Source organism: Neofelis nebulosa, chromosome 8 (assembly GCF_028018385.1).
Source record: "Neofelis nebulosa isolate mNeoNeb1 chromosome 8, mNeoNeb1.pri, whole genome shotgun sequence".
Classification (NCBI taxonomy): Eukaryota; Metazoa; Chordata; class Mammalia; order Carnivora; family Felidae; genus Neofelis; species Neofelis nebulosa.
Window position 1 is genome coordinate 612,937 of NC_080789.1, and position 24,388 is coordinate 637,324.

General features: G+C 47.1%; 1 protein-coding gene across 6 annotated transcripts in view; it reads right to left on the reverse strand.

Annotated features, from left to right (window-relative positions):
- The window catches only part of PPP6R2 (protein phosphatase 6 regulatory subunit 2), an 82,703-nt gene extending 58,315 nt beyond the window's left edge, over positions 1-24,388 (reverse strand). For 5 of the 6 annotated variants that reach the window (XM_058740898.1, XM_058740897.1, XM_058740895.1 and 2 more), the window contains exon 1: positions 24,160-24,387. The gene's annotated coding sequence lies outside the window, so the exon portion shown is untranslated. Of the gene's footprint in view, positions 1-24,159 lie in introns of all 6 variants that reach the window. The other variant, XR_009265220.1, reaches the window with a different exon arrangement.

The following is a 24,388-nucleotide window of genomic DNA, read 5'->3' on the forward strand; positions in this document are numbered from 1 at the left end:
AAATGACTTCAGGAGTAGAATCCAGGGATTCATCCCCTACATATAACACCCAGTGCTCATCCCAACCCATGTCCTCCGTAATGTCCCTTGCCCATCTGGCCCATCCCTCCACTCCCAACCTCTCCAGCAACCCTAAGTTTGTTCTCTGTATTTAAGAGTCTCTTATGTTTTGTCCCCCTCCCTATTTTTATACTATTTTTGCTTCCCTTCCCTTCTGTTCCTGTTTTGAATCTTAAAGCCCACGAGTGAAGTCATATATTTGTCTTTCTCTGACATTTAGCATAATACTCTCTAGTTCCATCCATGTTGTTGCAAATGGCAAGATTTCATTTTTTGATAGCCAAGTAATACTCCATTGTATGTATGTGTGTACACACACACACACACACACACACATATATATATATATATATGCACTGCATCTTCTTTATCCACTCATCTGTCAGTGGACATTTGGGCTCTTTCCATACTTTGGCTATTGGTGATAGCACTGCTATAAACATTGGGGTGCATGTGCCCCTTCGAAACAGCACACCTGTATCCTCTGGATAAATATCCAGTAGTGCAATTGCTGGGTCATAGGGCAGTTCTATTTATAATTTTTTGAGGAACCTCCATACTGTTTTCCAGAGCGGCTGCACCAGTTTGCATTCCCACCAGCAACACAAAAGAGATCCTCTCTCTCCGCATCCTCGCCGACATCTGTTGTTTCCTGAGCTGTTAATGTTAGCCATTCTGAGGTGTCAGGTGGCATCTCGTTGTGGTTTTGATTTGTATTTCCGTGATGATGAGTGATGTTGAGCATCTGTTCGTGTGTCTGTTAGCCATCTGGATGTCTTCTTTGGAAAAGTCTACTCATGTCTTTTGCCTATTTCTTCACTGGATTATTTGTTGTTTGGGTGTTGAGTTTGATAAGTTCTTTACAGATTTTGGATACTAATCCTTAATCTGATATGTCATTTGCACACATCTTCTCCCATTCCAGCGGTTGCCTTTTAGTTTCGCTGATTGTTTCCTTCTCTGTGCAGAAGCTTTTTATCTTGATGAGGTCCCAATAGTTCATTTTTGCTTTTGTTTCCCTTGCCTGTGGAGACATGTTAAGAAGTTGCTGTGGGTGAGGTCCAAGAGGTTGTTGCCTGCTTTCTCCTCTAGGATTTTGATGGCTTCCTGTCTCACACTTCGGTCTTTCAACCATTTTGAGTTTATTTTTGTGTATGGTGTAAGAAAGTGGTCCAGGTTCATTCTTCTGCATGTCCACTGTCCAGTTTTCCCAGCACCATTTGCTGAAAAGACTGTCTTTATTCCACTGGATATTCTTTCCTGCTTTGTCAAAGACGAGCTGGCCCTATGTTTGTGAGACCAGTTCTGGGTTCTCTATTCTGTTTCATTGATCTAAGTGTCCGCTTTTGTACCAGTACCATACGGTCCTGATTACAGCTTTGTAATAGTCCAGGATTGTGATGCCTCCAGCTTTGGTTTTCTGTTTCAAGATTGCTTTGGCTATTCGGGGTCTTTTGTGGTTCCATACAAATTTTAGAATTGTTTGTTCTAGCTCTGTGAAGAATCTGGTGTTAATTTGATAGGGATTGCATTGACTGTGTAGACTGCTTTGGGTAGTATCAACATTTTAACAATGTTTGTTCTTCCAATCCATGAGCATGGAATATTTTTCCATTTTTTTGCGTCTTCTTTAATTTCTTTCATAAGGTTTCCATAGTTTTCAGTGTATATAGGCTTTTCACCTCTTTTGGTTAGATTTATTCTTAGGTATTTTATAGTTTTTGGTGCAGCTGTAAATGGGATCAATTCCTTGATTTCACTTTCTGCTGCTTCATTATTGGTGTATAGAAATGCAACCAATTTCTGTGCACCGATTTTATATCCTGCAACTTTGCTGAATTCATGGATCAGTTCTAGCAGTTTTTTGGTGGAATCTTTTTGGTTTTCCATATAGAGTATCGTGTCGTCTGCAAAGACTGAAAGTCTGACCTCCTCCTGGCCGATTTGGATGCCATTTATTTCTTTGTGTTGTCTGACTGCAGAGGCTAAGACTTCCAATACTATGTTGAATAAGTGGCGAGAGTGGACATCCCTGTCGTGTTCCTGACCTGAGGGGGAAAGCGCTCAGTTTCTCCCCAGTGAGGATGGTATCAGTGGTGGGTCCTTTGTATATGACTTTATGATCTTGAAGTATGACCCTTCTTTCCCTACTTCCTTGAGGGTTTTTATCAAGAAAGGATGCTGTATTTTGTTAAATGCTTTCTCTGCATATATTGAGAGGATCATGTGGTTCTTGTCTTTTTTTAATTAACGTGGTGTATCACATTGATTGATTTGCGGATACTGAAGCAGCCCTGCATCCCAGGTATAAATCCCACTTGGTCGTGGTGAATAATTCTTTTAATGTATTGTTGGATCCGGTTGGCTAGTATCTTGTTGAGAATTTTTGCATCCATGTTCATCAGGGAAACTGTCTACAGTTTTCCTTTTTAGCGGGGTCTTTGTCTGGTTTTGGAATCAAGGTAATGCTGGCCTCATAGAATGAGTTTGGAAGTTTTTCTTCCATTTTTATTTCTTGGAACAGCTTCAAAAGAATAGGTGTTAACTCTTCTTTAAATGTTTGGTAGAATTTCCTGGGAAGCCAACCAGTCCTGGACTCGTTTTTGGGGGGAGACTTTTTGTTACTAATTAATTCAATTTATTTACTGGTCATGGGTCTACTCAAGTTTTATATTTTTTCCTGTTTCAGTTTTGGTAGTTTATACTATCTTTGGAATTTCTATGTCTGTTTGGATTCCCCCTACCTACATCAAAATTAAATTTAATTTCTCCTGTCTATTTGATCCTTAGTCTGGCCAGAAGGACCCTGATGGGGACAGGACATTCTTGCTCCCTGACAAATCTAAGTAATGGGTACATAAAGATTCATTACATAATTATCTCTACTTGTGCATATGTGTAGGTATGTGTGTAACTACCCATCAGAAAACTCTGGCCGAGTAAGCCACATTCTAAAAGTCCTGGGGGCCTTTCACGGGAGATCACCAAATCTAAGAGAAGATAACTATTGCCCTTGCCACACAGACCAGTCTCTGCCAAATGCCCAACGGTGGGACTTCCCCTGGATGTGGGAGGCCAGATTCCTCCAGTTTAAGATGGAGCACATCTAACCAGTCCCTGGAAAGAGGGATGTTTGAAGGCTTTCTGGGACAAGTCACCCAGACTGGATGGGGCTCCTTGGTGAATCAACCCTAGGAGTACTTTCAGTGACCATCCCCAAGACATAATCAGCCAGTGGAAGTGTCAGACAGCAGAGGAATGGGAGATGTTCTTTTACGACCACGGTGGTCAGGCTGTCTAACAGTAGAGGACTCAGCAATGTCTTGCACAGTCACCCAATGGGGTATCATAGCAGGTCCAAAGATTAATGGAGCTGAGATTCAGAGTCCGACCTTCTAAGAATGATATCCTCTTCTCCCTGAGGCAGGCAGAGGGCCATGGGCATCTATCCTCAATCACTTCCTGGGCCTGAAAAATTTTCTAGAAGCTAAGACCCATGGTTATGGTCAGAAAGCAAAGTAGGGCAGGCACCTCCATTCTATAGTTTGGGGGCTCCAGCTACCCAACAAGGAGCCTGACAATTAAAAGGATCTCTAAGCTGGGTCAAAACAGATGTTTTGTTTTTTAAAGATTTTTTTTTTAAGGTTTCTTTTTTTTAATATTTATTTTGAGAGAGAGAGAGAGATACAGCATGAGCAGGGGCGGGGCAGAGAGAGAGGGAGAGAGAGAATCCCAAGCAGGCTCTGCACTGTCAGCCCAGAGCCTGACACGGGGCTTGATCCCAGGAACCGTGAGATCATGACTTGAGCCAAAATCAAGAGTCAGATGCTCAACCGACTGAGCCATCCAGGAGCCCCTAAAGATTTTTTTAAGTAATCTCTACATCCAACGTGGGACTTGAACTTACAACCCCGATATCAAAACTAGCATGCTCCACAAACTGAGCCAGCCAGGTTTAATGGTTCTTATAACTCCTCAGGGTCATCTCTGCTCCTGCCAATTTGCCTTGATCCTCACGAGGGGCCAGGGTGGCTGAGCTCAGCACAGACTGGGAAGCTTAAACAACTAGAAATTTCCTTTCTCACAGTCCTGGAGGCTGGGAGTCCAAGATTAGGGCCAACGTGGCTCTGGCGCAAGTCCTTTCCTGGCTTGCAGACGGCTGCCTTGGTGTGTGCATGTGAAGAGAGAGGCCTCTCTCTTCCTCTACTTTTAAGGCCACTGAATTAGGATTCACCCATATGACCTCATTTAACCTTAGTTACACTTCTAAATTTTTTTTTACATTTATTTATTTTTGATAGAGACAGAGCACGAGTGGGGGAGGGGCAGAGAGAGAAGCAGACACAGAATCCGAAGCAGGCTCCAGACTCTGAGCTGTCAGCACAGAGCCCAACGCAGGACTCTCACTCACAAACCGCGAGATCATGACCTGAGCCTAAGTCTGACGCTTAACTGACTGAGCCACCCAGGTGCCCCTACCCTGGTTACATTTCTAAAAGTCCTATTTCCAAATATGATCACATTGGGGGTTAGAGCATCAACATACGAATCTCGGGGACACGCAAAACAGTTCATAGCACAGAACCCCCAAGAGGGTCTTCCTGTGACCATATCAAGAAACAAGTTGATGGGGCACCTGGGTGGCTCAGTTCGTTGGGCATCTAGCTCTTGATTTTGGCTCAGGTCATGATCTCATGGTCATGGGATCGAGGTCCACATCAGGCTCCACACTGGGCATGGACCTCCTTGGGATTCTCTCTCCCTCTCTCTGCCCCTCTCCTGCTCGTGCTTTCTCTCTCTCTCAAAATAAACAAGTATTTTTTAAAAAAAGAAGAAGTTGACAACAGCAAAAGGTGGAAGCAACCCAAATAACCATTGATTGACAAAGGGATAAACAAATTGTGGCCCATCTATATAATGGAGTATTATTCAGCCTTAATAAGGAACTTCTGGGGTGCCTGGGTGTCTCAGTCAGTTGGGTATCCAACTCTTGATTTCAGCTCAGGTCATGATCCCAAGACCCGTGTCAGGCTCTGTGCTGAGCGTCGAGCCTACTTAAGATTCTCTCTCTCTCCCTGTGCCTCTCTCCCCAACTCTTGCAGTCTCTCAAAAATAAAAATAAGATTCTCTCTCTCTTCCCCTGCCCCTCTCTCCCGCTCACATGTGCACTCACTCGCTCTCTCTCTCTCTCTCAAAAATAAAAATAAAAAGGAAAGAACTCCTCACACCTGCTGCACCACAGGTGAACCCTGAGGGCACTGTGTTCAGTGAAAGAAGCCATCATAGAAAGACAAATCCTGTGTGGTTTCACATCTATAGGAGGTGCCAGAATCTGGAGTGGTCAGATTCACAGAAGCAGAGAGTAGAGACAGTGGTGCTGGGAAGGGTGCTGGGGGGGGGGGGGGGGGGGGTAAGCGTCTGATGGGGAGGGAGTTCCAGTTTGGGAAGATGGAGAAGTTCTGGAGACAGGTAGTGGGGTGGGTGCACAGCAATGTGAATGTACTTAGTGCCCCTGAACTATGCACTTAAAAATTATTAAAATGATAAGTTTTTTGTTACATATATTTTTACCAGAATTTAAAAATTAAAAGACAAAAAACAGAGGCCCTGGTCAAGTCAACTAGCCTCTGTGCCTCATTTTCCTCATCTACAAAAGGTGGGTAACAACACCTGCCTTGTACACTGCCAGTGAGAACTGAAAGAAATCAATGTAAAGATCTTAGGAAGGTGCCTGACACGTGAAAAGCCTTGATACATGCGAGCTGCTACTAGTTTTTATTATTATTAACTTATGGAAGTTAACTACCAGAATTAAACAGCTATTAAAAGTTCAAAAATAGTTGTTTCTTTGAAATAGAACTAGAAGATGGGAAGGCTCCATGTAAGAATAGATTTTTTTAATTAGAAGCCCCATATATTTGTTACTGTGTTAGCAATTAAACAGCCACTTCTTTAAAAAGCTCTATTAGAGAATCAGACATACAAATATATAGAAATAAACTTGAAATTCTACAGGAAAACACTTTCTAGCAAAATAAATAAATGGGGAAACAAGAGAGAAAAACTGGACCCCAAAACAAGTGCCGGTGGGAGGGCTGCAATCAAACTCCTTCCCCAGCCTGCCCGTCTCCAAGAGCAGGAGGGGTCAGCAGGCTGAGGAGGGAGCAGCTGCTGACAGCTGAGCCGGCTGCCTCTTCTGCATGCAGCTTCCCAGCTCCTAACTCTGGTAGGTGTCCCCAGAAAGAGGGGCCAAGAAAAAGGCGGAGAGTCTTCCTGGAGAACGAGTGCACGAGTGTTGTGGTCAGAAAACAGGAAAGCGCAGCCTAGCTAACTCCACGTGCCAGAAGGATGCAAAAGAATTTTTTAGAAAGGAAGCTAGCTCCACTAAGAAGCGAACAACCCAAACCCTACGCTTCTGGAGCAAGAGCTGTCCTACAATGGCAATAGGAGAGCGCCCAGTCACCGAATTTCCAGTTCTTCGGCCACATCCTAATGCAAGGGCTACAACGCAAAAAAGGCCTGTAGAACAGGAAGGTGTTAAGTGGAAGGAAGCAGCCAGAGAAGACAGAAGGAGGAGTGAAGCCTGCAGGAGAAGCACAGGGCCGTCCATGGGCAGGAGCAGGGAAGATCCATGGCAGCCGCCTACAGGCCTGCAGGGACACAGGGCACGAGGACACATCTGCCAGTTTCTACAAGAAAGGCCAGAAACCCAGATTTTCTTAAATCCCCCAATCTATTCAAATGTTAACTTATTTTTTTATATTAAATATAACTTATTGTCAAACTGGTTTCCATACAACACCCAGTGCTCATCCCAACAGTCGCCCTCCTCAACAACGAATTTAAGTGTATGTATTTATTTATTTTTGATAAAGAGACAGCATGAGTGGGGGAGGGGGGGGAGAGAGAGGGAGAGGGAGAGGGAGAGGGAGAGGGAGAGGGAGAGGAAGAGAGAGAGAGAGAGAGAGAGAGAGAGAGAGAGAGAGAGAGAGAGAATGCCAAGCAGGCTCCATGTTGTCAGCACAGAGCCCGACATGGGGCTCGAACTTATGAGCTGAAACCAAGAGTCAGTCACTTAACTGACTGAGCCACTCAGGCGCCCCAACAACTAATTGCATTTTTTAACACTATGTGGGCCAATACTGTGAAGAATAAGTAAAAGTGCGTCTTCAGGCTGACAGTGTCCCTGCCAGAGAGCTAGCCTGCCTTCTTGCCCCCGCTGACCCCAGCCCAGGAGCTGTGAGGACGAGATGAGACCCACATGCAGAGGGAGCATCCACCCCACACCTGGCCTACAGGGAAAAGCCAACAATTTGCCATCAGCCTGAGTGCCACCCAACCACAGCCTGCCTAGGTGGCTGCACACTCCTGGGGCTCCAAGCTACCAAAAGCCGCATTTCTCCCCTTGGTGGTGGAGCCCAGATGGTCTCCCACCAAAGTCTGATAAAGGTGATCGATACACAGCCCCACCAGATACCTTGAGCAAGAGCTCTGTCGGGCCTGAGAGGGCTCTCACCTTCTCCTGGTTTTCTCAAGAGCTTCCTCCTGGCTGTTGGGTGTGACGAAGAGAAGACTCAAAGTGAAAGCTGAAGACCTTCTGTCTGCGTGCTGCTAGTAATCACGGCCACTCTGCCTGGTTAAGGATAGAGCCAACTGGCACTGTTGGCACGCACTCTCCCCACGTATGCTAAGCACCTGGCCCCCATCCTCCCTCCTGGAGACAGACACAGAACCCAAGCAAAGAACCCACCAGGGCAGCAGACCTGACCATGGGAGGTGTTCTCTGGCATGAAGTCCAGCCTCCACCACTGACTAGTTCTGCAATCCTGGTCCAATGTGTATGTGATGCAAGTAAAAATGTGACTCACTGACAGAGAGATGTCATGACTGCTACCACTGGTCTAGGACAGAGAAGAGGAATCAACTGTAGATCTTCCTCAACCTACATGTTAACATACTGAATGCTGGATTCAAAGTGACAAACAGAATGGTGGTCTGGGTACAAGATGATTGTTGCCCTCGTGCTGATGGGCTGACCGGGAGCTGAGGCCGCTGCCCAGAAACACAGGAGGATCGTACCACATACCGCTAGCCCAGGAAAAGATGTACATTCAAAATTCCAAGTACAGTTTCTATGGAATGCATGCCATTTTCACACCATCATAAAGTTGAAAATATGTTAAGGTGAACCATTCTAGATCTGGGCTTGCCTGTACAGGGACCCAAAGACACACCACAGCAAGGCCCCAGTGTACATGTGCCCCACACAACAAACAACAGACCATGCCTGCACTGCAGGTGTTCTCAACACTGTGGTCCTGGGAGAACCAGCTCCAAGGGGAGGCAGGGCACATGCTGGGCCGAGACTCTTGGAAGGACAAGTAACTGGAGACTTGTGGCTAAAAAGCATTGCCAAAAAGGCAGAGAAAAAGCCCCAACAAGCACAGGGCAGAAGCCAGGGCAATGGACAAAGCTGAGTCCAAACAAGAGCACAAGAGAATTAACTCGAGGAACTCTGCAGGGTTACACCTGCCACAAGAAAGGGAATCGACAAGAGCTGGTTCACGGACACTCTATTGTGTGCAAGCATTGCATGAGCCCAGTACAACTCAGTGCAGCAGGGAGTTTACCACTAATCCCAGTTCACAGGTTAAAAAGCAGAGGTCTCAATAATTATAGGACTAGCCCAAGGCCACAGGTTAATAAACATCAATTCAAAACCTGAACCCAGACTGTCTGACAGCAAAGTCAAGTTCTCAGTCTCCACATGACACCAGGTACTGGTCCAGTCAATAAAGAAAAAAAGGAGGTATCAAAGGAGATACAAAAAGAATTATCATGATGGAGGGAGATAACATGAAGGTACCAACCAGGGCTGGCCTGGTCCAGGGAGGACTATGCGGCAGAGCCAAGAAAGGGTGAGAAGAGGGTCTCGTAGGCTTGAGGGGAAATGAGGCCCTGAGGAGAGAAGAGCAAGTCTTAAAAATGACGCAGCCAATGGGCTTCTCCGTGGAGTGATAAACTGTTCTGGAATCAGTGGTGCTGGCTGCACTTGTGAATGTACTAACTTGCACACTTTAGAAGGGCGACTTTATGGCATATGACTTCCATCTCAGTGCTGTACGGGAGCGGTCGGTGGGCTCACAGATGGGCACATCCCTGAAGAGGAGCTCTGAAAGGTTTCTTTTTTTTTTTTTTTTTCAATATATGAAGTTTATTGTCAAATTGGTTTCCATACAACACCCAGTGCTCATCCCAAAAGGTGCCCTCCTCAATACCCATCACCCACCCTCCCCTCCCTCCCACCCCCCAACTCTGAAAGGTTTCAATGCTGATAACAGCCCACAGAGAGGACACCGGGTGTCCTCTACTCAGCAACAAATGAAGAAAGGACACAAACACAGCCCCACCCCCAGAGGCCTGACCTCCAGTAAATCTTGAAGGACCCTGCCCAGAGAGCTTCCTACCTGCAAGCCCTGAGGACAGAGTCACTGGTCCCCTGTGCCCTGGGGTGTCCTGGTGGACAGGGATAAAAATAACATCCTCCTAGGGTGGACGTGAGGACTGTCCAGGGCAAAGTTCACTGCAAGGAACCAGAGGCACCAAGAGTGCCTGCGTGTGTCAGCTACCATGGTGGTCACGCGTGGAAGACGTGACGTCTGCAGCCAGTGCGTCAAGGTGGCTACAAGCTCAGTTCCAGATGCGACTGCCTGGCCTGCATCAGCGCCTCCACATACTGACCTGAGTTACATTTCTTAAGCTCTATGTCTCGGTCTCTCCAGCTATGAGATGGAGATGATGATGGTATTTACCTCAAAGGACAGTGTGAATCTTAAGCAAGATAATCTGAATCAAGTGCTCAAAATACCTGGAAAACAGTAAGTGCCCAATAAATGTCATCAATTATCATTAGTCAGGGAGCAGGAAGTTGTTGGTCAGAGAGGGTTCCGTGAGGAAACCTAGCCTGAGTTTCACTTGTTTTAAATTAACGACCACACATCTCAAGTGAACATTAAATACAGCCTAGCCTTCGAACTCTTAAGAAGCTAGCTTCCCTCTCTTGAGACAACTGTGACAAATATCAGATGGGTACAAATTCTACATAGCTCCTTGTATCAAGAAGTCAAGTCAAAAAATAAAATCATAAAATATAAAGTCTATCCACCCATCGGGTGACTCCTGGGACCTGCTGTAACCACCAAAAGGCAGCAGAGGACAGGTGCCATTTTGAGAACCAGCTGCCAGTCTTGCCCTCTTGGAGTCCTGTGACAATGTGGCCTCCTTGAGGCTGACAGAACCCTGGAGAGAGACCTAAACATGCAGCTGAAGCCCCAATCATACAAGAAGCCAAGCAGACAACACAAGGAGCAGAGAGGAGCCATGCTGGCCACGCCTGGACCAGCCCAAACTGGGCTCAACCCACACTCATAACCAAAAACAAAGATTGCTATTTTAAGTCCCCAATCATTGTTGGGATGCTCTGTTACAAAGCAATAGATACTTTCTTTCAACTCTTTCTTCAACTCTCCAATAACCTTACCCCTTAATTCACAGAAAAAGCACAAGGCTTCAAGTGTGAACTCTCCCATCTTCCTTCCATCAAACCTACCAACCCTAATCACCACATCCACTGCATTCCCTCCTATTACAATGGAGAAATGGTCCTTGCTCCCACCAAGACCTCCACCTATGCTCTGGACCCCACCCTTCATGCCTTCCCAAGACTGCTCCTCTGGTATCTCCAGTCCCTCCTCCTTTGCTAGCACAGTCCCGTCAGTGTGCACACACTTACACATACACACATACACACACACCCCTCTGCCCCATAGACATTTCTCCAATCCCTGTTGACGCGATGCTTCCTTAAAGAGCTGTCTGCACTTACGGTCCCTAATCCCTCTCCTCCCATCAAACCTCTCTCCCCAGCATGCCACCAGACCACTTTTGTCAAGGAAGCCAATGAAGGAAGCCAATGAATTCCCAGGACCACCTCTCAGTCCTTCCCTCACTCTACATCCCAAAGCTTATCACAGTGAAGTACCAGCCTCTCTTAGCTTCTGCGACACCACACTCTCCTGGTTCCGTCCAGCACCCACAGCTACTCCTGGTCAGCTTCCATCTCCTGTGCTCACCTCCACAAGTGGACACACCCCCACGTTCCCCGTGGTCTCCCTTCTCTTCCTCTGTCAGGCATGTATAGCACAGGGTTTAAAAGTGCAGATCTAGGGGCGCCTGGGTGGCGCAGTCGGTTAAGCGTCCGACTTCAGCCAGGTCACGATCTCGCGGTCCGTGAGTTCGAGCCCCGCGTCGGGCTCTGGGCTGATGGCTCAGAGCCTGGAGCCTGTTTCCGATTCTGTGTCTCCCTCTCTCTCTGCCCCTCCCCCGTTCATGCTATGTCTCTCTCTGTCCCAAAAATAAATAAAAAACGTTGAAAAAAAAAAAAAAATTAAAAAGTGCAGATCTGACAGTTCTGGTTCCAGCTTCTATCTGACTGATCTTCTTACTGATAATAATTATAAACTGCACAAAATATTTAAAAAAAAAAAGGCTATCTGAAGGTGTTGGAGAACAACCAAAAACACAAAGAAACTGGAGGGAGCACAATCAGTATAAGAACAAACTATGAGCTCTGCACTGAAATGTCTTGTGACCTGTGGGCACTGCCCAGCTCTCACTGAGCATGAGGCAACAGTGCTAGGTGACAGCAGTGCTAAGCATCTCACTACAGGAAGAAAAGAGGTCAGAGTTCAGGACTATCAAAATGGCTGAAACTGAAAGGAAAAACCCAAAAGAAGCAAAAATCTCACACATCTGCATTAAATTCCTCCCAATCCTTGACTGACTCCTAAACTGCAGATGGCAGGATGAGACACCAATAAAGCAAGCAAAAAAAAAAAAAAAAAAAAAAAAAAAATCAAACTCCCAGAAACAGAGCAGAAAAATGGCTGCCAGGAGCTGGGTGCAGGGGACACAGGGAGAGGCTGGTCAAAGGGTCCACACACAGATGACTACGGTCTGAGGACGTCATGTAAGACACGGTGACTACAGCTGAGAACGCTGTAGAGAGCACAACTTAACTGAGGTTTTTTTGTTTTGTTTCTTAAGTAGGCTTCATGCCCAGCACAGAGACCAATGCAGGGCCTGAACTCATGACCCTGAGATAAAGACTTGAGATCAAGAGTTGGATGCTTTACCAACCAAGCCACCCAGACACCCCAACCTAAGTGTTCTCAAACACACACACACACTAAGATAAATATGTGAGGTGACAGATGTAACAACTAACCAGATGGGGAGAGTCCTTTCATAATGCATACATACATCAAATCATCATAACATACTTCAATAACTTACAACTTTGTCAATTATATCTCAATAAAGCTGAAAAACTAAAAAGAAAAACAAGCAGAAAGCAACTGTTGTGAGGACAAAGAGCTAAGCAAAGACGCCAGCTGCTGTCCAGTCCTGGGAAGACAATTTAGAGTTTCAGTTCTGGCAAATTAGAAAGGTTTTCCATTAAAATCCTAGACAGGTCACACCTTAGAGGAGTAAAAACCATATTCCAGAACTAAAGGTCATGTCTTAAAACACAAGGCAAAACAAAACAGATCCACCCTACAGGCTACAAGCTTCTACAGGGTCAAGATGATCTCCCAGTAATTTAAGTCTGCCCTCACAAAACTCAAGATCCTTTATAGGAAGAGAACCCCAAATAGAGTCTCTATAATGCACCGTGCATAATGTTCATTGTATGATAAAAAATTACTAGACATGCAAACCAGGAAAAGGTGACCCATGATGAAGAGAAAAAACAATCTATAGGACCCACAAAGATCATATGTTGGAACTGGCAGATGAGAACTTCAAAACAGCAATTATAATATATTAAAACATTTGGGGAAATGGTCAGAAGGAATGAAAATATTCATTAGCAGAGCTAATATTCATTAACAAACGTGATGTAAAAACCAAAAGGAAATTCTAAACTGAAAAATACAGTATGTTAAATCAAACACTACTGGATAAAATTAACACAATGATCACAAAACAGAAAACAGGGACTCTGAAGATAGATCAATAGAAAATATACATATACAAATAGAAAGAAAAGGAATATTACAAATACAAACATTCAAAACCTACGGGAAAATGTCAAACCATGTAAAGTAAGTATCACTGGAGTCCCAAGAGGAGAAAAAATATGAAGCAGAAAAAATATTTCAGAAATATTTAAGAGTCAATGGCCAAAAATTTTCCAAAGTTTATTAAACACATCAACACAAAGATCCAACGAACTAAATAAATCCCAAAAAGGAAAAACACAAAAACACTATACCTAGAAAAATTATAGTCAAATTGAAAAACAATAAAAATAATTTATTTAAAATAAGTACATAAAATACCTTAAACACAGTAGGAAAGAAGATACCAGGTGAACAAGAATGATAGCTGACTTCTTAGAAACAACAGATGCTAAAAGCACTTAAAAGTGCTACAAGAAAAAAAGCTATCAACCTAGAATTTTATATTCAACAAAAATGTCCTTCAAAACTGAAGGATAAAGACCTTCACATCTTCACTGTACAGAACACACTGATGGTCACCAGAGGGGAGGTGGGTGAAATAGGGAGGATGGGAATTAAACACAGAACGAGAATTAAAAAGTACACTTATCATGACAAAACAAAATAATAATAATAAAAAAAAGACCTTTTCAGACAACCAAAAACAGAGACTCTGTTCCCAGCATATCCACAATGTAAGCGATACTGAAGGAAGTGCTTCAGGCTGAAATAAAATGATCCCACATAGAAAACTGATCTGCAAAAAGGAAAGAACAACTTCCCAACTCATTCCAAGGTGCTAGTATTACCAAAACCAATGATATCATATAAAAAGAAAGTCATTCACAAATCTCTTATGAATATATATAAAGTCTTCAACAAAACACTAGCAAACCAAATCCATCCACCTATAAAAACCATTATAGGGGCACCTAGGTAGCTCAGTCATGGTTGAACATCCACCTCTAGATTTCGGCTCAGGTCATGATCCTGGAGTCGTGGGATCAAGCCCAGCGTGAAGCTCCACACTGGTGGAGCCTGTTTGAGAGTCAGTCAGTCAGTGTCTCTCTCTCTCTCTCTCTCTGCCCCTGTCCCATGCTCAAGCTCTGAATTATTTAAAAAAAAAAAAAAAAAAAAAAAATTAAAGCATTATATACCACACCAAGCAGATTTAACCTAAGACTCCAAAGTTGCTTTAACATCTGAAAATTAATATAATACACTGTATTGAGGGGCACCTGGGTGGCACAGGGTGGCTCAATCAGTTAAACATCCAACTTCAGCTCAGGTACAAGATCTAACCATTCATGAGCTTGAGCCCCCCACTGGGCTTGCTGCTATCAGCGCACAGTCCATTTCAGATCCTCTGTCTTTCTGTCTCTCTGCCCCTCCCCTGTGGGTGTGCGTGCTCTCTTTCTCTCAAAAATAAACGTTAAATAAAATAAAATAAAATAAATCTACAGATTCAATATAACCCCAACCAAACTTCCAGCAAAAATTTCTGTATATAGTGAAGAGGTTATTCTAAAACTGGCAAGACAATTTTGTAGAGGATTAAAGGTGGAGGACTTATACTACCTTTAAATTACAGTAATTAATACACTGTGGTATTGACATAAGATAGAAAAACAGACCAAGAGAATGTAACAAAACCCAAAAAGAAGCCTGCACACGCATGTTCAATTAATGTATGACAAAGGCTCTAAAAAATGATGCTAGAATGATTACATAACCCCATGAGGGAAGGGCAGGGAGGAAGTATCCTGATTTCACCTGACATTAAAAACTAATGCAAGGGGCACCTGGGTGGCTCAGTCGGTTGAGCGTCCGACTTCAGCTCAGGTCATGATCTCATGGTTCAGGAGTTCGAGCCCCACATCAGACTCTGTGCTGACAGCTCAGAGCCTGGAGCCTGTTTTGGATTCTGTCTCTCTCTCCCTCTCTCTCTGCCCCTCCCCAATCATGCTCTGTTTTTCTCTCTCTCTCTCAAAAATAAATAAACATTAAAAAAAAAAAAAAAAACTAATGCAAGAACTGAGCCTGGGTGGCTCAGTCAGTTAAGCGTCTGACTTCGGCTCAGGTCATGATCTTGCATTTGCCTGACAGCTCAGAGCCTGGAGCCTGCTTCAGATTCTTGGTCTCCCTCTCTCTCTGCCCCTCCCCCTGCTCACGCGTGCTCTCTATCAAAAATTAAGTAAAAACATTTACAATTTTTTTAAAAATAAAAAACTAATGCAAGAAGGATTCAGAAAGGAAATCTGTATTTGCTTGGAGATGGAGGCAGGAAAGGGTGGGAGGGACGGTTGCCAAAATGAAATGAGGAAATCTGGGGGATGATAGACATTCACTACACTGTGGTGATAATTTCACAGGTATATACATGTCAAAACTTATCCAATTTTACACTTTAAACATGTGTGGTTTATTGTACATCAATTACATCTCCATAAAGCTGTTAAAAAGAAAAAGGTGAATCATAAACCAAAATACAAAAGCTACCACTATAAAACTTTCATAGGGGTGCCTGGCTGGTTCAGTCAGTGGAATGTGTGACTCGATCTTAGGGTTGTGAGTTCGAGCCCCACATTGGGTGTAGAGGTTACTTAAAAATAAAATCTTTAGGGTGACTCAGTCAGTTAAGCGTCCAATTCTTGGTTTCAGCTCAAGTCATGATCTCGCAGTTTCATGGGTTCAAGCCCCACATCCAGCTCTGCATTGGCAGCACAGAGCCTGCTTGGGATGCTCTGTCTCCTGCTCTCTCTGCCCCTCCTCCACTCGTCCTGTCTCTGTCTCTCTCAAAATAAATAAACTTAAAAGAAAATGTTTTTAATAAAACAAATAAAATCTTTAAAAAAGAAAACTTTTACAAAAAAAAAAAAAAAAAAAGATAGTGTCTTCACAACACTGGTGCAGGCAAAATTTTGTAAGGACACATAATAAACATAAAAGAAAACTACCAACAGGGCACTTGGCTGTCTCAGTCGGAGGAACGTGCGACTCTTGAACTTAGGGTTGTGAATTGGAGCCCCGTATTGGGTGTAGAAATTACTAAAAAATATATATATAGAGAGAGAGAGAGAGACAAAAATTTACTTCACCTAAATTAAAATTTTCTGTTCATCAAAAGACACCATTAAGAGGGGCGCCTGGGTGGCGCAGTCGGTTAAGCGTCCGACTTCAGCCAGGTCACGATCTCGCGGTCCGTGAGTTCGAGCCCCGCGTCAGGCTCTGGGCCGATGGCTCGGAGCCTGGAGCCTGTTTCCGATTCTGTGTCTCCCTCTCTCTCTGCCCTTCCCCCGTTCATGCTCTGTCTCTCTCTGTCCCAAAAATAAATTAAAAACGTTGAAAAAAAAAAAATTTAAAAAAAAAAAAAAAAAAAAGACACCATTAAGAAAAAAAATAGGCAAGGAGTGCCTGGCTGGCTCAGTCAGTAGAACATGCAACTCTTGATCCTGGAGGTCATTTTAACTCTTAAAATGAATAAAAAAAAAAAAAAATCCAATGAAGAATGGATTAAAAACCTGACACTTCACAAGAAAAATATTTAAGTAGCTAATTAGCATATAAAAAGTTGTTCATTGGGGCACTGGGGTAGGTCAGTCCTTTAAGCATCTGACTTGGACTCAGGTCATGATCTCTCGGCTCTCTCTTGTGAGTTCAAGCCCTTCAAACCCGTGTCAGGCTCTCTGCTGACAGCTCAGAGCCTGGAGCCTGCTTTGGATTCTGCTGTGTGTGTGTGTGTGTGTGTGTGTCTCTCACTCTCTCTCTGCCCCTCCCCAACTCGTGCTCTGTCAGTCTCAAAAGAAAAAAAAAAAAAAAGGTGTTCACCAAAAAACCAAACCAAACCAAAGTTGTTCACCATCATTATTCATCAGAAAAATGCAAATTAGGGGCACCTGGGTGGCTCAGGCAGTTCAGAGGTTAAGCATCCAACTCTGGCTTAGGTCATGATCTAACAGTTGGGTTCAGTTTGCGAGGCTTGGTTTGTGAGTCTGAGTCCCGCATTGGGGCTCTGTGCAGACAGTTCAGAACCTGCTTGGGATTTTCTCTCTCTCTCTCTCTCTCTCTCTCTCTCTCTCTCTCTCTCTCTCTCTCTCTCCCCCTCTCTCTCTCCCTCCCTCCCTCCCTCCCTCTCTCTCTCTGCCCTCCCCACTCACACTTTCTAAGTAAACTTTAAAAAAAAAAAACTTGGGGCGCCTGGGTGGCGCAGTCGGTTGAGCGTCCGACTTCAGCCAGGTCACGATCTCGCGGTCCGTGAGTTCGAGCCCCGCGTCAGGCTCTGGGCTGATGGCTCGGAGCCTGGAGCCTGTTTCCGATTCTGTGTCTCCCTCTCTCTCTGCCCCTCCCCCGTTCATGCTCTGTCTCTCTCTGTCCCAAAAATAAATTAAAAAAAAAAAAAAAAAAAAAAAACGTTAAAAAAAAAAAAAAACTTAAAGAAAAATACAAATTAAAACCATAGTGAGATATCACTCACTACCAACTGAATAGCTAAAATTAAAAAGACTGACATACATACATACATACATACATACATAAAAGACTGACAACGCCAAGGGCTGGCATAGATGTAGAGAAACTAGAACTCTCATACATTACTGTGGGAGTGGAAAATGGTATCAGTTTGAAAAATAGTTTGCGGTTTTTGAAAAAAGTTCAAAATGTATCTACACTATGACCCTCAGCAGTACCACTCCTAAATATTTACCCCAAAGGAATAATGTACGTCCACAGAAGACATGCATAAGAATCTTCAGTGACTTTAGTCATACTAGCCAAAAAGTAAAAACAACCCAGACACCCATCAACAGGAAAAAAAAAAACGTAAATTATATTTTCATACAAATGAGTACTACTCAAATGAAAAGCACAAACTACAGATATAGGCATTAAAATCAATAAATCTCAAGGGGCACCCGATTGGCTCGGTCAGTAGAGCATGCGACTCTTGATCTCAGGGTCATGAGTTCAAGCTCCATGTTGGGCATGGAGATTACTTTTTTTCTTTTTTTAATGTTTGTTTATTTTTGAGAGAGAGAGACAAAGTATGAGCAGGGGAGGGGCAGAGAGAGCAGGAGACACAGAACTTGAAGCAGGCTCCAGGCTCTGAGCTGTCAGCACAGAGCCCGATGTGGGGCTCGAACCCACAAACGGTGAGACCATGATCAGAGCCAAAGCCGGACGCTTAACCCATTGAGTCACCCAGGCACCCCGGAGATTACTTTTTAAATAAGTAAAGAAGATCTAAAAACGTTACACTGAGCCAAAGAAGACATACACAAAAAAGCATATATTTTATGATTTCATTTACATGAAGTTTGAGGACCTGCAAAATTAATCTGTAATGACAGAAATCAGAACAATGGTTGCCTCAGGATTTGGGGGTTGGTTGTAGTAACTGAAAAGGGACACAAGGAAACTTTTAGGAGAGATAGAAATGTTCTATATCTTGACATGAGTGATGGACACACTTTCGTGTACACACTTGTGGTGTACACATTTGCTAAAATTCATCAAGCATATTTAAGATCTGTACATTTTACTGGGTATAAAATATTCTTCAATAATTTTTAGTGGTAGAATATTTTTAAAGAAATAAAAAATCGTACATTCTGTGTTAAAAAGAAGAAAGCTGCTTGCTGTACATGGATGTGACAGGTTTTCTAAGAAGTCAATGGCTGAGGAATGGGGTGAGAATGAGACTAACTTCACGATACCCATTTTGATACCTTCCAGAATTATACTCTGAGTTCAGACTACCCTGTGTATGAACCACAGGAGGTGAGAATGAAAAACACAACCTCTAGAGTCTGACCACCTAGGCTGAGTTCTGGTTCTCACATTTATTTACTGTGACCTTGGGTACATTTCTTAATTTGTGCCTCAATGTTCTCATATAAATGGTAATAGGAATATTGAGAGTAACTATAGGAGCACCTGGGTGGCTCAGTTGGTTGAGTATCCGACTGGATTTCAGCTCAGGTCATGATGCCAAGGTCACAGGCTCGAGCCCCACGTCAGGCTCCACACTGAGTGTGGACCCTGCTTAGGTTTCTCTCACTTTCCCCCCCCCTGCCCACCTCTCTTTTTTTTTTTTTTTTTTTTTTTTCAACGTTTTTTATTTATTTTTGGGACAGAGAGAGACATAGCATGAACGGGGGAGGGGCAGAGAGAGAGGGAGACACAGAACCGGAAACAGGCTCCAGGCTCCGAGCCATCAGCCCAGAGCCTGACGCGGGGCTCGAACTCACGGACCGCGAGATCGTGACCTGGCTGAAGTCGGACGCTTAACCGACTGCGCCACCCAGGCGCCCCCCCTGCCCACCTCTCTTGCATGCACATGAGCGCTCTCTCTCCAAAATAAAATTTAAGATATTTAAAGAAAAAAAGATTAGCTATATCATTAAGTTGTTTTAAGAATTAAATGCTGGGCACCTGGGTGGCTCAGTCAGTTAAACATCCAATTCTAGGTTTCAGCTCAAGTCATGATCTCATGGTGAGATCAAGGCCCGCATCAGACTCAGCACTGTCAGTGGTTAGGATTCAGCCTGCTTGGGATTCTCTCTCTCTGCCCCTCTCCCACTCCACTCATTCTCTCCCTCTCCCTCCCTCTCTCAAGATAAATAGACCAAAAAAAACAAACAAAAAAAGAATTAAGTGCTTACTGTGTTAGATGTCAAAATAGAAAATTTAGCACTGGCTTTCACTCTCTGGTTTATAATAAATTCTGTACAAGTCATGTACCTGCTTTCTGTCAAAATGTCTGTTAGATCTCACAAGGATACAAAGATAATAAAACGGTAAAGCACTTTGTTTAAAAAAACAAAAAAGGGGGCGCCTGGGTGGCTCAGTCGGTTGAGCGTCCGACTTCAGCTCAGGTCACGATCTCACGGTCCGTGAGTTCCAGCCCCGCGTCGGGCTCTGGGCTGATGGCTCGGAGCCTGGAGCCTGCTTCCGATTCTGTGTCTCCCTCTCTCTCTGCCCCTCCCCCGTTCATGCTCTGTCTCTCTCTGTGTCAAAAATAAATAAAAACGTTAAAAAAAAAAAAAAGTTAAAAAAAAAAAAACAAAAAAAAAAAAAGAATTAAATAAGATGGTATAGGTAATGTACTTTAAAATGTGCCTGGGCTTGCTTTCCTAAATAAATAAGGCTTTATTGGAACACATGCATGTGTGCACACAAATATGCCTGGTACGTAATCAGCTACCACTATTTAAAAATTTAAAACAGTATTTTGAAAGTCAGCCTTTTCCTTAACCTAAAGAAAAAGTAGGGGGAGGGGCTTTAGCCAGTCTGTCTGGGGTATAAATCCTGAGTCAATCACCTACTTTGTTGTATACCAGTTTTCTCATCTGTAAAATAGGAAATAATAGTTTCTATACCCTTGAATTCTTGTGAAGATTAAATAGTTCATTCACATAAAGCATTTCAAGCAGCAGCACACAATAAACGATCAGCACGTTCTGCTGTGCGTGTGTAAAAAAAACTGCCATTACCAAGGTTTTAAACATTACCCCTGTGCTGAGGTCCTATATGCCTGCAGCCTGACCTCTCCTCTGGGCTCCAGATTCTTCTGCGAGATACCTTCGTGCCAATGACCCTTGGATAAGTCAGACATCGCCCACTACTTAAAGCCAAGAGAAAGCCTTACTTTCCACATCTAACCTACCATTAAGGCCCTGCACCTGCCACCACCCCATCCTGCTTCCCCATCTTAGCTGACAATGCCACAGTCCCATCAAGAAGCCCAGACCTCACCTTGGGCCCTCTCCCCCACACCCTCTTCTCATCTGGCAGGAAGTCCTAACAGCTCTGCCTCCCAAACATCGCCCTAAGTCGACCCCCAAGGTCTAACTGCAACTACACCGCTCCCACCACCTCATCTCGCCCCCCCTCTTGCACGTCCTGCCTCTGTGATGCCGGCCCTTCCCAACTTAACGTCCATCCCGGTCCCCCTCACAACTCAGGCACACACCTGCCAAGAACAGATGATTGCAAGGCCCACGCGGTACCCTGTGCTCCTATCTCCCCCTTACCCCAGCCACACATTAGTCTTACCTAGGTTCCTAGAGAAGACCCACTGCAAGGCCACTGCATGTGCTGTCCCCTCAACCTGGAACGCTCTATCCCCCCACTCTGCGGGGCTTGAACGCACAGCCCTGAGATCAAGACGTGAGCTGAGATCCAGAATCTCGCACTAAACCAACTGAGCACCCAGGCGCCTGTCCCCCACTCTTCTCATAGCTGGCTGCTTCTCACCTTCCAGAGCTTAACTGACATGACTTAGAGTGGCCAGAATGGAAGAGAAACCAGAAAGGAAGGAACATGGAGAAGTAAACAGCTGAGAGTGTCAGTGATGGCCCCAGCACTGAAAGGCCAAAGGCATGGCAGGGAGTGGCAACAGGGGCAGGTGACAGGCGGGGCTGGAGAAGGCCACAGGGACAAGACAGGTGGGTACAGTGACGAAATGGGGGAGAGGTGAAGTGAGAGGCAGGGACTGAACAGAAACGACAGAGTGGGTGAGCTGGGGGTGACAGGGCACTGTTCCAGTGGTGAACTGACAGCAGTGAGTGACTAGTGGGCGGACAAGGTAAACAGGTGTCAAGGCCACGAAGTGGCAGGTGGAGGTGTGTAGGAGACACCATAGCAAGGTCAGGAAGCCACTGAAGAGGGCCAATAAGGTGCATGGGGAAGGCAGAGATGATGGAGATGGAGGAAGAAAGGAGGCAGTGAACGGTAAGGAGACAGGCCAGGGAAGGTGACAGGTTCACAAGCGCTGAAGCCACAACAGTGATAGAAAGAGGGGATGCTGACAGGAGGAGTGAGGGAACAGGGGACTGATTACAGTGGGCACTGGGGACGGGAGTCCCAAAGCAATAGGCAGAGAGGGGACAGGCAGAGAGGGGGGACAGGTGGGAGGGACAGGCGGGGGGTGGGGCAGGCTGGGGGGAAGCAGGCAGGTGGGGAGCAGGCAGAGAGGGGGGACAGGCAGAGGGGGGAGCAGGCGGGGGGGGACAAGCAGAGGGGGGACAGGCAGAGGAAGGACAGGCAGAGGGGAGAAGGCAGAGGAGGGAGCAGGCAGGGGGTATAGGCAGAGGGGGAGCAGGTGGGGGGAAGCAGGCGGTGGTGGGGGGAGCAAGCAGAGGGTGGGAGTAGGAGGTGGGGAGACAGGCAGAGGAGGGATAGGCAGAGGAGGGACAAGGCAGAGAGGGAGCCAGTGGGGGGGGGGGGGCAGAGGAGGGAGCAGGCAGAGGGAGGGAGGGGGGAACAGGTGGGGGGAGCAGGTGGGGAGGAGGGAGTGGGCAGAGGGAGGGAGGGGGGAGCAAATGGGGGAAGCAGGTAAGGGGGAAGCAGGAGGGGGAAGCAGGTGGGGTGGGGGCAGGTGGGGGGGGAGAGCAGGCAGAGGGAGGGAGGGGGAGCAAATGGGGGGGAAGCAGGTGGGGGAAGCAGGTGGGGAGGAGGGAGCAGGCAGAGGGAGGGAGGGGGAGCAAATGGGGGGGAAGCAGGTGGGGAGGAGGGAGCAGGCAGGGGGGGGGGAGCAAACGGGGGAGCAGGTGGGGGAAGCAGGTGGGGAGGAGGGAGCAGGCAGAGGGAGGGAGGGGGAGCAAATGGGGGGGAAGCAGGTGGGGAGGAGGGAGCAGGCAGAGGGAGGGAGGGGGAGCAAATGGGGGGGAAGCAGGTGGGGAGGAGGGAGCAGGCAGAGGGAGGGAGGGGGAGCAAATGGGGGGGAAGCAGGTGGGGGAAGCAGGTGGGGAGGAGGGAGCAGGCAGAGGGAGGGAGGGGGGGAACAGGTGGGGGGAGGTAGGGAGGAGGGAGTGGGCAGAGGGAGGGGGGAGCAAACGGGGGGGGGGGAGCAGGTGGGGGAAGCAGGTGGGGAGGAGGGAGCAGGCAGAGGGAGGGAGGGGGGAACAGGTGGGGGGAGGTGGGGAGGAGGGAGTGGGCAGAGGGAGGGGGGAGCAAACGGGGGGGGGAGCAGGTGGGGGAAGCAGGTGGGGAGGAGGGAGCAGGCAGAGGGAGGGAGGGGGAGCAAGCGGGGGGGGGGGGGGAGCAGGTGGGGAGGTGGGGGGGGCAGGCAGGGGGGAGCCGGCAGAGGGAGGGGGAAGCAGGAGGGGGAAGCAGGCGGGGTGGGGGCAGGTGGGGGGGGAGAGCAGGCAGAGGGGGGAGCAGGCAGAGGGGTGGCAGCAGGTGGGGAGGGGGGCACTAAGAAACAGGTCAGGGCACTGATGGTAAGGGTCCCTACTGAAGGGAAGAGAGGAGGAGCAGTGAGGATGTGGGTGGGACACCGACAGGACTGACGGGGGACCTTGACAGGCAGGCACGGGGTAGACACTGAAGGGGGGGATGCTTCCTTGGGGGGGGCACTGACATGGGGGACACTGGCAGCAGAGGGGAGGGCACTGACGGAGGGGACTAGGGGCAGGAAGGAGGAACTGACAGACGAGGAGCGCGCTTGGGGGGGGGGGGGGCACTGATACAGGGGTCACTGACTGGGAGGGCACCAAGAATGGGGGTGGAGGTGGACAGCGCCTGGGGGGAAAAAATGAGGGGAGGGAAGAAAAGAGGTGGGGGGAGTGACAGGGAGTGACCACTGATGGAGGGACACTGTTGTGGGGAACACTGACGAGGGAGGACACTGACAGGGGAACACTGACGGGGGGGGGACACTGTTGGGGGGACACTGACGGAGGACACTGACAGGGAGACAGTATAGGGGGAGGGACACTGATGGGGACACTGTCGTGGGGGACAGTGTCGGGAGGGACACCTGACAGGGGGACACTGTCGTGGGGGGTCACTGACGGGGGGGGAACACTGACAGGGGGGACACTGTCGTGGGGGCACTGACGGGGAGGGGGGGAGACACTGACAGGGTGCGCACGGCCGTGAGTGGACACTGACGGAGGCGGACACTGACGGGGTGGACAGACGCGGGTGCACTAACAGAGGGGTGGCCACTGGCGGGTGAGCACTCGGGGTGGACACCTCAGGGGCACCGGCAGGCGCGGGCACGGCGGGGTCGGCGGGCGGCCGCACTCACCTGCCCCGCGGGCCGGGCGTCGCGGCGGCTCCTCGGAGGCCCGGGTGGAGGCCAGGGCGCTGGCGGAGGCGTAGCCCGGGCGACCTGGGGCTAGCCGCACGCACATGGGCCCGGCCGGGCGCGGCGCCCACGGACACGGCGCCCACGGACACGGCGCGGGCCGGCCGGCGGCTCGGGACCGGCTCGGGCCGCGGGCGGCGCTCGGGTCGCTCCAAAATGGCGGCAGCGG